General features: G+C 41.8%; 1 long non-coding RNA gene across 2 annotated transcripts in view; it reads left to right on the top strand.

Annotated features, from left to right (window-relative positions):
* The first annotated feature begins 12,943 nt into the window (after positions 1-12,943).
* Positions 12,944-14,212, top strand: part of LOC106018532 (uncharacterized) — a 32,914-nt gene continuing 31,645 nt past the window's right edge. The window contains exon 1 of one of the 2 annotated variants that reach the window (XR_002404186.4): positions 12,944-13,204. This is a non-coding gene — a long non-coding RNA (uncharacterized lncRNA). The remainder of the gene's footprint in view (positions 13,205-14,212) is intronic. The other variant, XR_002404187.4, reaches the window with a different exon arrangement.

Genomic DNA, 14,212 nt, shown 5'->3' with positions numbered 1-14,212 from the left:
TCCGCAAGTGTTACGGCACAATAAAATCTCTCTCTCTGATATGCCTTTTAGCAATTACAGAGTCCATCTTTACACCGGTGCTTTAGTAATAGGATTTCCCTCCTTCTCTCTCCCTGTTTAATATTTGAGTGAATGTTACCTGAGAGAAATATGTTGGACATGCAGGCTGTATTAGCTTAATTTATGGCTAGCATGAATGAGGCAATATTTCCTGTGGATAAGGTCAGAAGGGCTTTGTTTTCTATTAATTAAAAATAAGCTCTTACAGGACAATGCATGTAAGTAATAAAGACATAATGTGCATTTGTGTGGCTGTAAAGAAAGGAGTGGGATTATTCACAGAGCACTGATCATAGCTGGAGCCTCACCCTGACCCCAACAACAGAAGCAAACAAGGGGAAAATATAGATTATTTTATTCTTTCCATGCCCTGCTCATGCCAGCTAGAGAAATGAGATGAATGTCCAAAAGAGGCAAGTCCCGTGTCGCTGCACCCCTAGAAGCCTGTAAGCATAGGGATGGGACTAAAAGTATCTGATGCTTGCTGCCTCTCCAGAGAGCGCTATGTACGGCTGAACTTGATAGAAACTCTGTCTGGGATAAAAACAAAGCAAAAACCAAAAAGTGGTTTAAAAATGAAACTAAGAATTTCAGAGAGAAAGTCAGAAGAAATGAGAAATGCTTCCCTCCAAAACTGCAACAGAATGATAAATTACTTTTGCCTTTCCGAAGGCAAGCTCGAAAACCTCTGTTCACCTCTATTATCTACTTCTGGTCTCTGAAGATACATTACCATATTAATTCATTGCGTTATACAATTTGAGCAACTAAATGAGTTTACCTTATGCCCTCTTAATAGTATTTTCTTTTAATGCTGGCTTTAAGTGATACATTTTAGGGGATACTTGAAGCAGAATGCATCAAGAAAATTTATTTAAACTCAATTTTGTTTACAAATTATGACTTATCCCTTCTTGATGAACCGGGCATAAAAGAGCCACACAGCCTCTTGTGGAGGAAACCTCTCCTCTTGGCACCGAGAGCACTGCCACTTCACGACAACACGAGATTTTACTGGGGCAAGAAAGCTGTTGCCCTGCCTCATGAGTGAAGAGGAACTCTTTCTGTAAAAGGCACGCGTGGCATCACAAGCTGAATTAAACGTGATGTATTAACGTAGTTTCATCTGCAGCCCATCAGAATATAGGGTGTGTGAGGTGATGCTGTGCATCATACCCACACAGGGTGTGCCAGGCTGGTCAGATAGATGTGGCTCAAGTGGGCAGCAGGGTGTGGGACACATGGCTTTGCACAAAGGCCATCCTGCAGCTCAAAGCATCGTGATGTGCTTTCCGTGCCTTGGGATCATGGGAAACATGACTGAAAATGGGTCAGCTCAGGTTTTAGCCAGCATGGTTCTTATCAAGATGGGAATTTTACATCTTGTGGCTATGGTACAGACCATGCATGCACTGCCATAGTTTTTGTCTACATGCACATTCATGTCTACAGACACGTAAATGCATACATAAAATATGCCTATGAGCAGCTTATAAATAGAAGCAGCAACCTGACATTTGGCCTTGTGTCCCGGCTTGTTCCTTCCCATTGCCCAAAGGACTGAGGTCTCATGGGACTACCCTGGGGTTTATGGACTCATGGACATACCTACAGCAGATGTGGCATGTCTCCTCCCAGCGTCATGCCCATAGGGGTTCAATGAGTGAGAAAGCTGCCAGAAGGCTGCCCCGAGAGCTGGTTCCCAGCTCTGCTCGTTCCTCTTCCTGGACTTCCTGCTGATCAGTGGGCAGATGTTTTTATATTTAATATAATTTATATATTAAATAATGTATTTATATTTAATAAGTTCCCATGTCAGCCATCCACAGAAGAAACAAAGACAATACTGTGCAATTTAGGTATCTACATTGTTTCACAAACATTCTGCAAACAATCTGAAAATCAATCATCTGGTGTAATGATCATCAACAAATTCTGACTATCAGAAATAAAATAATAATTTCATGTTTGTGGGCAGAAGGGAAGATGACAACTTAGCATTCAGTGGAAATACCCTTATGTGTGAAGTTAAGCACCTGTGTAAAGTTTGCAGGCCTACTGTATGGGTCTGAAATAATGCTTTTGTCCATAGTTGATTGAATCTGCAATATTATGGACAGAATTATCTAATTGTTTCAAAAATCAAATAATAAATACTACAGAGGTAATTGCTCTGGTTTTTATTAAAATATAATGGTGGGATAAGCCCAGCTCCTTTGCTTGGCTGGCTGGGTTGTACACTACTCTTGAGCTTTAGGTTTTTTAAAAACATTCAGCTGTGAGCTATTTACAATGTCTGACAGAAGCAGCATTAACTTAGTGCCAAATGGAAATCTGTTACTATTTGACCTCCTGCTATGTAGTAAACACCTTACAACTTTAGAGGGAATTTCATCTCATCTTTGCAGCATTGATGTAAATTAGTAAATAGAAACAATCTTCATTTGACATGTTCCAGTGCAAGTACATGATCAGCAGAGTCTTACATCCAGTGATTTTAATTTAACAGGTTTATCCCTGTGCTAGCTATGGTATTCATTTAAACTGACCTTGCTTTATTTGAGTTATTGCTCAGATTTGCACAAGTATAAATGACCTAATCTTCCAAAATACATTTTCTGATCGACATAAGCAAACAGTCTGAGGAAGCAATTATGTAAAAGAAATGGTTTTAGGCAACAAATGGGTCTATAAATAAACGAGTACATCCTAATCACAGACTAAAGAGGTGTGACATTTTTCCGTTTTTAATAAAAAAAAAATAGTTAAACTCAATTAATTTTAAATTTTCTGAAAGTAAGGGTTCAAGTGTTCTTTGGGAAACTGAGTGCATTGAAAAGCAAAAGCTGCACCTTTTTTTTTGCTGAAGTTCAGCCAGAATAGATACATCTGACAAGTGTCACCTATGACTTCCCAGATCTGGACAGATCAGCAAGAAATTATATTGGGAAACTATGATATTTTTTATGTGCAGCCTGTAGGAAGTAGGCTTTTCTTTTCAACAAGTTAGAAGTTTTTTTCTAAAGTGAAAGGTAATACAAAAGTATGCCACACTACTCATCTTTGTGATTTTTTTTCCATTTTTTTTTTTCATTACTATTGCTCTGGGATTCCATTACTTTGATTTAGGCACTTTTTCCTAAATAAAAGAAGGGTGTGGGGAAATATATGTTAAAAATGTGTCCACAGGGGAACGTTTATCTACTCATGCTATTTAGGGAAAAAAATAATTGGTAACAGTTGGAAAGATATTACTAGGGCATGTGCTATCAGGTGTGTCAATGGGTGTAGGAAGAAAAACAATAGATGAAGCTTGGTGCTCGAGAAATCAGTGTAGACAAATGATTTTCTCACAGTGAATAAATCAAGACCACTTACTGTAGATGATGGATAATTACACAGTTGTGCGCTGGTGTGAGCAGAGTATCAAGTCGAGGAGGAAGAAGGAGGATGAAAAGGCAAAGGCTGCTTGAGATGAAAAGTAAGAATGATATTGCTAAAGGAGTAGATGAAGAGCAGTACAACGGAAATCAAAGCTTTCTGGAGATGTTCATGTGTAAGAAGAAGACAAAGGAATGCCACAATGGAGAGTGCTTAATGTAAGGGAGATGAGATGGAAAGAAAGAAATATAGGAAAGAAATATATGAAGGGAAAAGGTGGTTCTCACCAAGATAAATCAATTAACAGAAAATCTCAAGTTTGAAGGTGACACCATATGCTGCTTATCTGTCATTCTGTGGAATGGTCTAAAAAGCATGCCTTTATGAAGGCAGAAAATGGACTTTATGCCCTTAAGCTGATGACTTTTACCTGTTGAAAGCTACTAAGTCTTTTCCAATGACCATTTCCAGCGTTCTGGGATTCAAGTGCATTCCTTCATGGTTCATATTTGCATCAGAGTGTTTTGGGGCACATCCAGTTAAGGTATTGGTTCATGTGCATGGAAAACGCAAGACTCTACTTTTTCTGTAGGGAAACACAAGAATGGGGAAAAGCATTTAAGAGAGAGGCTTCATTAATAAGGAAGAAGCTGACAAGGTTTGTGTGTTTTCTGTCTTCCACCCACACTGACAGAAGAGCTTAGTTTGGAGGTATGCCTCTTCAGGATTTAGTCTTAAATACACCCCTTGGCTTTGCTTAAGTATTAAAGTCAGAGTTTAAGTCAGGCACAAGACTGGAAACAAAAACCACAAATAAATCAAACATAAAGCATAATTCTAAATGTAATGGATACTTTTCCTATTGCATACCATAGGATGTTTAAAGATCATGCAGCCAGGTTCAACATCGTTCCTTTCCCAGTTGTTAACTTCTGCTCTGCCTGTCTGAAAAACAGTGACTGTGTTTTCATGGAGCGATCCCACCATAACGCCCTTCCTCTCTATCCTCTTAGATCCCTCTTTGATCACAGATTTTATTTTCTTTATTTTATTTTTTAATTTTATTTTCAATTTGATTTTCTGCTTTCATGCAGCCTCAACAGCTCAGACCTCATACTTCCTTTGGCTTCCAGAAGTGGACTCCAGGTAGAAACACAAAAGCTGTTTGCAGTCTACCAACAGGTTGACTGCCACTGTCTTGATATGGGCTCTTTCCTTTACAGGGAATCACAGATGCTTCCAACTTAAAGGTGCAAGGCACTGCTTACACCCAGATTTTGTGGAGCTCATGATCCATGGCATGATGGCAGCTTCCTGTAAGGCAGTACATGGCCACATCCCAGTGCGGATTATCAGGAGGGTACATTTTCACAAATCTGTAGCTTTTTGTACACCTAGAGGCAAGAATGTCTTTTCACCTGCACCTTGTTATTTGCACAGCATCTGCAGGCTTGCATAACCCCCATGATAGAAGACTTAGGGAAGACTGCTTTCTTCTTAATGGTGCTACATCTGCTATAGGGGAAATGCAAAAGGAGGTGTCCAGGTCCTAAGCATCATATATACTGTGTAAGTGAAAGGCTTGTGACTATGAGGCTCAGGGGCTGCAGCATGGTGCCACATCGCAGGGCATCTGTCCTGGAGCAGGCAGGGTGGGCAGGTCCTCGTTGGTGGCACTGCAGTCCCCCAGGAAGAAGGGGATGTGTTCCCCACATCTCCAGGTGACTGTCCATGCCATGTGGGCAAGAGAAGTGATTTGTTGGTGTAAATCAATACATCGCTTATGTTGCTGATGGCAATGCCTTTCTAACTTTGATGCACAAGATGAGAAGACCAAATGCAGCATCCCCGGAGAAACAAGTGCCTTTTAGATATACAGATAAAGCAGTTATTTACAAATCCCTCCCTGGCAGGGGAGAGGGAAGAGGCACTAGGCACTGAAGAAAGCACATTAAGCAAATGTTTCAGCCTTGTCTCTAGGATACGTGCTGCCCTTTCTAAAATAAATATGTTTGTACCTCAGAGAAAAAAAATAATAAATTAAAGGACTAATACTTACAGGAGAGACACAACATCAAATGCTAGGTTAGATACTTGCTCGTTTCCTCAGACTTCTGGGTTTCTCAGATACCTCTCCTTTGCATACTTTGGACCATGGAAGATGTTTCCATGGTGACAAATAGATGTTATGTTTATTTACTGGGCATCAGGGAATGACAATGTCAGCAAATGACATTTCTGTTCCTTTCTCTCTCTCTCTTTTATTATTTTTTTTCTTTCCAAGCGAGATTTCTTTTAGGTAATGAAACTGGCAGCAGAAGCAGCAGCAGTTTTTCAGATACCCTTCCCAGCCCTGCTTAGTGCATGTGTGTGAGACAGAAGTAGGGAGCAGCTAACATGGCTGCGTGACTCTGACGAGCCCTCTGAAGCCTTTTGCTCTGTTCTGCACACATGTAGCTTACATTGAGCAGGCACAATCTGCAGAGTGTCAAGGAGGCTTCAAGCTCTACTCACAAGAAAGGACATGAATATTTCTTGCACTAGGTGCACGGCCTTTTCATCAACCCTCCCACATATCTGTCCTTGCTGACAGCTCTACTACATTGTGCATAAAATGTTGATAGGTAAAGCTCTTGAAGCCAACACTGCTCTGGTACAAATAAATAAATAATCAAACTTCATATTTGCTGTAGGTTGTAGAGAGGAAGAAAGAGAAATTTTCAAAAGTTTCTGATAGAAGAGACCAGAATGTGGAAAAGAAATAGGTTCACTCTTTCATCCCCACTCCCTTGGCAGGCAGTGAAGATGCGGCTCTGTTTCCCACCAGGAGTCAGGAGCGGTGTGAAGCTGCTGCTGGGGATGTAAGGTTTTCGTAATCATCCTTTCTTGCCTCCTATCTCATGTGCTTGTGCCAGAGCTGGCCAGTATCTGTCTGTGTCTGTCAAAACAGTGGGGCCAACAAGACAAACAGTTGCAGGCAATATTAACAAGTGGGAGGTAGAAGCTGATGATAATTGTCGGTGACAGACTGAATGCAAGTTTGAATGTTTGACTTCAAATTTCAAAAGCAGGTAAACTCGTCTTGCTTCGCTTTTCTCTATATAACAGTTCTGCAGATTCTGCAGTCCTGAAAGAGCTGTGAAATCTCAAACTTTCATTACTGGATGACTACAAAAACATGAGGGTCATGGGCAAAAGTGACTTAAAAAAATAAATGAATATACCTGGGGAAAAAAAAAATAAATCAACAGCAATACAAAACAAAATATAAAACCACCTTCCCCCAAAATGCACAACCCAGGCAAACAAACTATATTAACTCAGGAACCATGGCCAGAAACAGAAATGTTATTGCATTAGGGTCATACGGAGGCATACACAGCCTGGACCTCTGACATTTGTTCAGGTTGACAGGCCATCTCCTGTGTATTATCTCCCAGGGCCCACAGTTAACCCATGTGCTCGGTTTTTGCCACCTAGAAATGGTCACCTGGAGAGACCCCAACATCAAAGGAGCTCTAAGGGCTTGGATTGCAGAGAAGGATTTGACCCTTGGGCTTTGATCGCATGAGAGGTTGCACGCATCATCCGTGTGGATGTGGCTCAAAGCTGATTAAACTAGCAAACACACAATAAAATGGGACCTGCAAGTTGCACAGACTTAACTGACTTGCCCAGCAGAAGTAGAATCTGTTCTCCAGTCAAAGGGTACATAAATCTATACCCATTTATATGTAGTCAGCACTTTCCTTCAGCTTTTTAGAGTCTGGCATATGTGTATATATAATATATATATACAAAGAGATTGGCCTCTCTGTAACTGATTACAAAACCAGGACTTTATTTGAGCTTGGAAATGTTTAATTCTTGCAACTGTTTCTTTCTTTCTTTGTTTTATTATTTTTTTTCTCCAAGTGTTTTGTATTAATGTATCTGTCCTCACATTTCTTCAGCCACCCATCTGCCTGTTGGACCTTGGACCACGGATCTGTATTTGCTGTCTCCACTCAAACTTGCAGAAAGCTAACCCAGAAAATATTAAATACAACCAGAGGCCATTTGCAGGCCATAGCAAAGACACACAATATGTTCTCTCCTCTAAGACACTGTAACCCTGATCTTGCACTACTTCCAACTGCCAGAAAATTTAATTATGGAGATATGATCCTAACATCTTGAAAACATGTTTGGAGGGCTTTTTCCCCCTTTAATCTGTTGGGTCAGGCCCACCAAAATCTGGCATATCTCTACAGTCATGGGAATGGAAAAGAAAACTGTCTTTACTGCATGAAATCAAAAAATGTGGAGTCCTATCCATATCAGCTCCTTCAAAACTGTATTTGTGTGCTTTAACAAGGAAGCCTTCAGACTGATGTCAGATGGATCCCTGGGATGGTTATTGCATTCCCCCTATCACAGGATCAGAAGAGTCTGTGTAGTTGCCTTTGGCTCTGAGACAAAAAAACCTTGTGGAATGGTACCAAGAGAAGGAGGAGAGAATAACAAGGAAAATAATGAAATGACTCAGCCACGCCAGAAAATGGGAAGTTGGAGCCAAGCCAAAGCTAGCCCCATGACAAGATGTGAACTGTGAAAAAGTTTATTTGATTGAATTTAAGTGACCGACGAGTACTGGTGTGTCAGGATTTTTGGTGTGTTTGAAGGAAAGGTTGGGTACACGAGTTCAGGTCCAACACATCAAGTGGTCTCTGGTTTGGAGAAAAGGCCCCTAAAGAGGGGGCTGACCACTCTTGGTGGACAGGCCGGTAAGGAGAAGCTCTGGTACAATCCTGCTCTCTGTGAAAGGCAATGCTACCAGACAGGGAAGCTTCAGAAAACATCACCAGCCACTGCAGTGCTCTCCAGCTTCTCACTGCCACAAAAACCTGTGCCTTTTGGAGTTTGAAGACTCACTGGGGATTGTTTATTCCCACATGGAGTGTTTTTTAAAGGTCTGATCCAAAGCCTCTGGAAGTCTTTTGGTCAACTGCAGTGGTCGATGGCTCCAGCTCACAATGCCTTTTATGGGACTTTTACCAAGAGCTTCATATGATGTGCATCAAGCATCCCCCTTTGAGGTTGGGCTTCACAAGGAAACTGCTCCCAGCTCATTTGTTTTGACTCTCAGTGCTTTTTGTGCTGAAAGTGGAAGAAACTATCTGCAAATCCAGGTTCAGCGGGATAACAAGAAGCTAGTAAAAATGAGATTTGAAAAACTGGTCCTCTTGTTCCCCTCACAACTAAACCTAGAACGATCATTCATCTGCCAGTCTTTGGCCATCCTTCCTGCATCACATGCGGGAGAGGCCAGCATCAAGAAGAAAATGACAAAAGGAAGTAGGGCAGAGATGGGTGCCACAACAGGAGGGAGGAGCGAAAGGCAGTCTGAGAATGGGCTAACGCCAGAAAGACCACAGCAGACTATAAAATGGGTGGTGGCATGATCTTGTGGGAGTTAGGATGGTACAAAACCAAATGTTTCATAAACATGTAAAAAAACACGTTCCTCTCTGAGTGACTACCTCACTGCCTACCATTGTGAAGGCTTTTGTTTTGTGGCATAAGATGCCACTGGCTGGCAGAATTGAGATAGAGGGACACTCAGGAAAGCCACTCACCCTTACTAAAGTGCCTCAGGCTTGTGGAGGCTAGGGAATCAGCGTTCCTCCCTCTCTGTGAGTGAGCTATTACATTTTCTGATGAATAGAGATTATGGTTTCAAATCCCAGCCATTTATTTAGAGCTAAATCCAGACAAGAAAACTCCAAGCTAAATAGGTATTGTGGTATATAAATCTTCTCACTAGGGCATATGGGAAAGGAAAAAATGTCCTTCTATAACAAACAAGCCTTCTTTCACTTACCTATTCTTTTTTCTCTTCCCAGATTCCTCCAGGCAAAATAGAAGGTTTTTTTGCGTGTGTATGTGTGAGATCTTTCCCTTGCTGTATATTCCCAGATTCAAATTTGTCCAAACTGAACCTTAAGATGTCAAAACCTTCAGCACTTGCATGCAATCTAGTTAGTCCAACAGCTAGCAAGAGCTGCAGAGAAAGGATCCTACATCCACGTTAGTTTGTGTGCATGCAGGAAAAAGAGGGGAGATATTCCAGGCAGACAGACTTGTTGTCATTCAAAAAGAAAAAAAGGTTTCTTCTTAATCTGTGACCTAATGAAGTAAAATCCTCAGCCCCAAGATGGTGGCTGAGGATACTAGGACTGAGCAAAAGTGCTCTCATACTCTCTCATAGTCATTTGTTTGATCTGCCACTTTGGGCAGGAAATTACAAATGGCTGATTCAGTTTAAATATGGTTTTTAATCTTTGCAAACACATCTGAAAGGTGACCGTCTGTCCCTTTTCCCACATCCTCACCATGTGAACCCCAGATTCTTACAGTGTTTGATATTCACTGGGAAAACCAGAAATTTCAAGGTTCAAGGTCCAAATGTGACTCCAGTTTCTAGGCTGACAGGAGTTTGTCTTTCCAGAGAGAAAGATCATTTAAAAATCATCAGTGGGGACAGAATATAAGTGTTGTTACATGTGTCTGTTTACATACCAGAAAAGGTGGCGCTGAAGGACCTGACGGTATTCAAGATTTCTGTGTCTATATAATAGGCTTTCAGTAATGCTCACTTTTGGGAGATTCAGACTGCAAGTCAGTGCAATATCAACCATCACTTGTTACTGGAATTGCCCTTCAATATGTTATTGTTCCTGTGGCCCTTCTGAAAACATTTGCACAGCAACTGCTAGCACAGATAACTGAGAGGAAGGGTTACAATGAACAGCACTTGCATTACACATGCTCAGTCAAACATCAAGAGATCTGTCAAATAACTTTAAATTCACAAGCTTTATCCAAATGCACTTCCAAGAACTGCTCCACTCTCCAGCATGGAGCACAGTGCTGCGGCAGTCATTTGAAATTCTGCTAAATCACTCTGCAACTCCCTAACCAGTGCTAATAGCTTTTGGGCTGTCTGGCGACCTCACGCCAACAGGAAGCCTTGCAGGGGCTTCCAGGCCATTTACGTGTGCGAGTGATTGAGAGAGAGCACCACAGATTTAATTTAGTGCCCTCGGTGGCTTTCAGTAGAATATGTATTAATCCCTTGTGACTTCTGGTTTGGGGGGCGGGGGTTTGTCTGGATTGAGGGAAAATCAAATGAAACTCATAAAGTTGAAAGTTGCCTTGATTTCATTTGCCGACTTTAAGCAGCAAATTGTTTCTTACCCATTCTTGCATGGTAATTGGTAAATGTACTGAAATGGGTTATTTGAGTTTCGATGGACTCTCTGGGCAGTCGCACAGTAACCGGAGTTCAGAATGTGCCCTATAGGTACGATTGCTAATTGCATTGCTCCGATAATTTCTGTCTGGGAGAAAAGCGTTATATTTCAAAGCTGGCATCTCACAATGAGGAGGCAGAGCCATCTCTAGCTGCGTCTGGCACGGCACCCCAGAGCAGGAGAGAGGCTGTGGCACAGCCCTGAAAGCACAAGCCATTGGCCCAGCTGCAGGGAGAAGGAGCGGGAGTAAATTGTGTAAGATAAATGAGGCTCAGTAGGTCTGTGGGCGACATTACTCTGCAGATGAGAGTCACTTCATCTAACATTAAGCTTTGAATGCTACACTTTAATTTGGTTGAGTAGCAGCTCTCTGTTGCCTAGAGAGAGAGAGGCCCTCGGGGGGCAATTTATCCTGCCCAGTGCTAAAGGCTTTCATTTCCAGAGCACAAATTGTCTCTCTGTCTGTGGGTGGGATAACTCACCTTGTGTGGGTGCCTTTGAGAGCAGACTGAGCCTGGCTTAGACTTGCACACCGACCATCTAGGTGATTAAAGGCACAATCAGAGGTGTCCCACTGAGGGCTGCCTTTGATCCAGGCAGGGCACAATGGTCTTAGGAGGGAGTTTGGGTACAAGAATTTAAATCCAGAGTAGGGAGGAAGCTGTAGTTCTCTGTGTTCATGCAACTGAAAGCAGACCATGCCCATAATTCTCAGATCGCAACCAAAGGGACAGTTTAATGATGGTTTTTATCTCCGGATTTTTTACCTACAGAAAGCAAAGAAGAATTGTGTTAAACACAGAGAATGACCCGGAGTAAAAATAGTGCAAAGCATCTCAGGGACTGGTGGGGACTGGGAGTGCCCCATACCTGGAGCAGCACTACGGGTACCCACAGCCCACCGGTGCTGCGCTGCTGGCAGGGGGGCATCTGCTCCTTCATACTTCTAACCCAGGAAAACAGCCCAGTGTCTGGAGCAGCTCTGATGAAAAAAAAAAGGAAAAAGAGGGGAAAAAACAATCACCCGACCACAGCTGGTGCTTCTCTCTTCTCTCACATAGCTGCTGTTGCCATGGCAGCAGTCATCCCCAGCGGAGGATGTTCTGGAAGGTCTCTTCCTCCTCCTCCTCCTCCTCCTCCTCCTCCTCCTCCTCCTTCTCCTCCTCCTCCTCCTCCTCCTTCTCCTGTTTTTGCACTTTGCATGTACAGGAACATTTTGCAGGATGAGGGCATTTATTCTATGGCTCCCACCTTTCAGGTGTGGAGAACAAGTTTTCTATTCCTCTGGTGTGACAGTGCTGAAATCTGCCAGCCTTGGCCCATTTTTGTGTCTTCACTGGATGATGGGAATGAGTAAGGGATGTACATTTAGTTCGCACAGTTCTTCCTCATGACCACAGAGACTGTTTCCTGCTTGAATTGCTTCGCCATGTTACTGAATTCAGAAGCCCCAACAGCTCTCAAACTCTGGCACACACATAATGGAAATGTTTGCTGGGATATTGCTTGCAGAATTCAGAGTATATAGGATGATGGATCCTGTGGACCAGCCAATCCATCTCCTGTTCAGTGTCAACCAGGGCAGAACAAAGTATTTTCAAGCTATTCCTACAATTCACTTGTTTTTTCACTTATTCGCACTTTTTTTTTTTTTTTTTTTTTTTCTGGCTGGTTGGAGGCTTAGTCCAGACATAGGTACAAGTTAAAAGCAAAATTACAATTGTGGCTACTTGGGGCCATGCGGGGTTGTTGTGGCAGCAAATGTCCAAATCGTCTTCCTCCCATCTTCTGTGGGTGGTTCTCAAATGTAATGAATGATAAAAGAACAACCCAAAAGTCACGATGGCAGCTTTACAGCAACAGAAGATTTCTCTGTAAGACTACTTGTCCTCACTTTCAAGTGTGTTTGCTCTCTCTGATCCATGGAAATACTGAGCTTTGATTAAAAAGAGGAAATAGGGAAGTTGACACTATGAACTTTGACTTGTTTTAAAATGGAAAAAAAACTATTTTGAAGAATATTTTGCTGCTTGAATGCTGACTAAAACTAGACTGACCTTTCTCTGGGAAATTCAAACAAACAAAAAATAATAATAAAATAAAAGGGAAGAAACAAAAAATAAAACAGCAAACTTCAGAAATTCCCTTCAGAAGGGATTTTTTTTTAAAGGTAACAATTATAAAACTATCAAAAATGTCTCTCTTCAAGGCTTTCAGGAGGAAGAATTGCTGGAGAAGTACAGACTCCGATACCTACGAGTCACTTCTCCTCTTCCTACTGTGGGACCCCATCCTGCCCTTGAACCCTGGCAGCCTGTGGCCATGAGTTTTTTTTTGCTCACATTCCAAGTCTGGGAAAACTGAAGCTTTTTCAGCCCACAGTTTTAATGACTGCTCAGCTTATCAGAGAGAATGGAGAGGGTGACCTGGCAGGAAAGCAGCTGGTGCCCTGCTGGATCCCCTGCAAGGTGAGTGAAAATCACCATCCGTTTTGCTGAACAGGCCGTTTTCAATGAAAAATTGTTATGTTGGATTTTTATTTTTATTTTTTTTTATTTTTTTCCCTGTGGGATTTTAGTGCTGGTTTTCCATGTTCCTCTGTTCCTCCCCTCCCTGCTGGCTGGCATCCTGCACAGCCTGAGAGTCCCATGGACAGCAAGGTCTCCTGCCTGGTGGACCCAGGTGGGACTGGGAGCCTGGGGTTGTGAAGCGCTCATCCTGCAGTGTTTGGGAGTCACTGCACCAGCAATTCCAGGCAAAATAATTTTTTATGGTAATGGACAGGGAGATTGCTCAAATGTTCTGTTTTTTGAATAGTGAAAACTTTTCAGTTCTGGAGTAATTTTGGAGGGAGTAAAATCCACCTTTTTCTCAAGGAAAGGAGATATATTTAATGAATAATTTAATAGAACTGAGAATTGGATGGCCAAAAAAAAAGGAAAACCAAAAGAGTTTGGATTAAAATTGTGTTCAAAAGATCATGTGGAGGAGGAGGAGTGGATACATCTTTTACAAAACAGACAATGAATCTTTAAAGCAAACCTTTGTTTTTGCTGCAGCCAAGGTTGTATCTCAATAATATTGCCTCACATTGAGGCTTAATAGGATTTAGATGTTATCTATACTGGGATTTCTGCTGTCAGTTTTAAGCTGCAGTAAACCATATTTGTGCAAGCCTTATTTAGCATTAACACTTTTTTTTTTTCCTTTAATTTATACTAGGTACTCTATTAGTGCTGCTACACTAAAAAACAAACAAACAAACAAACAAAAACCCTTTGTAAGTAAGAAGTCATTTGAATAGGAATCCCAGAGATACTCAGAGATAGCTTTAGCTGGAAACATTTATTGCTGCTGTTGACTGTGTCATCTTTAAAAGGAATGAGAGACTGCACGATGAAATGCTTGGGATCACTTAGTGCTGTGCCACAATTCTCAAAATAGGATTTGAACCCTGCTGCTGTCCAGAAATCCTC

This window comes from Anas platyrhynchos, chromosome 2 (genome assembly GCF_047663525.1).
Source record: "Anas platyrhynchos isolate ZD024472 breed Pekin duck chromosome 2, IASCAAS_PekinDuck_T2T, whole genome shotgun sequence".
NCBI classification, from domain to species: domain Eukaryota; kingdom Metazoa; phylum Chordata; class Aves; order Anseriformes; family Anatidae; genus Anas; species Anas platyrhynchos.
Note: the sequence above shows the minus strand (reverse complement) of the source record. Positions and strands in the feature narration are given on the sequence as shown.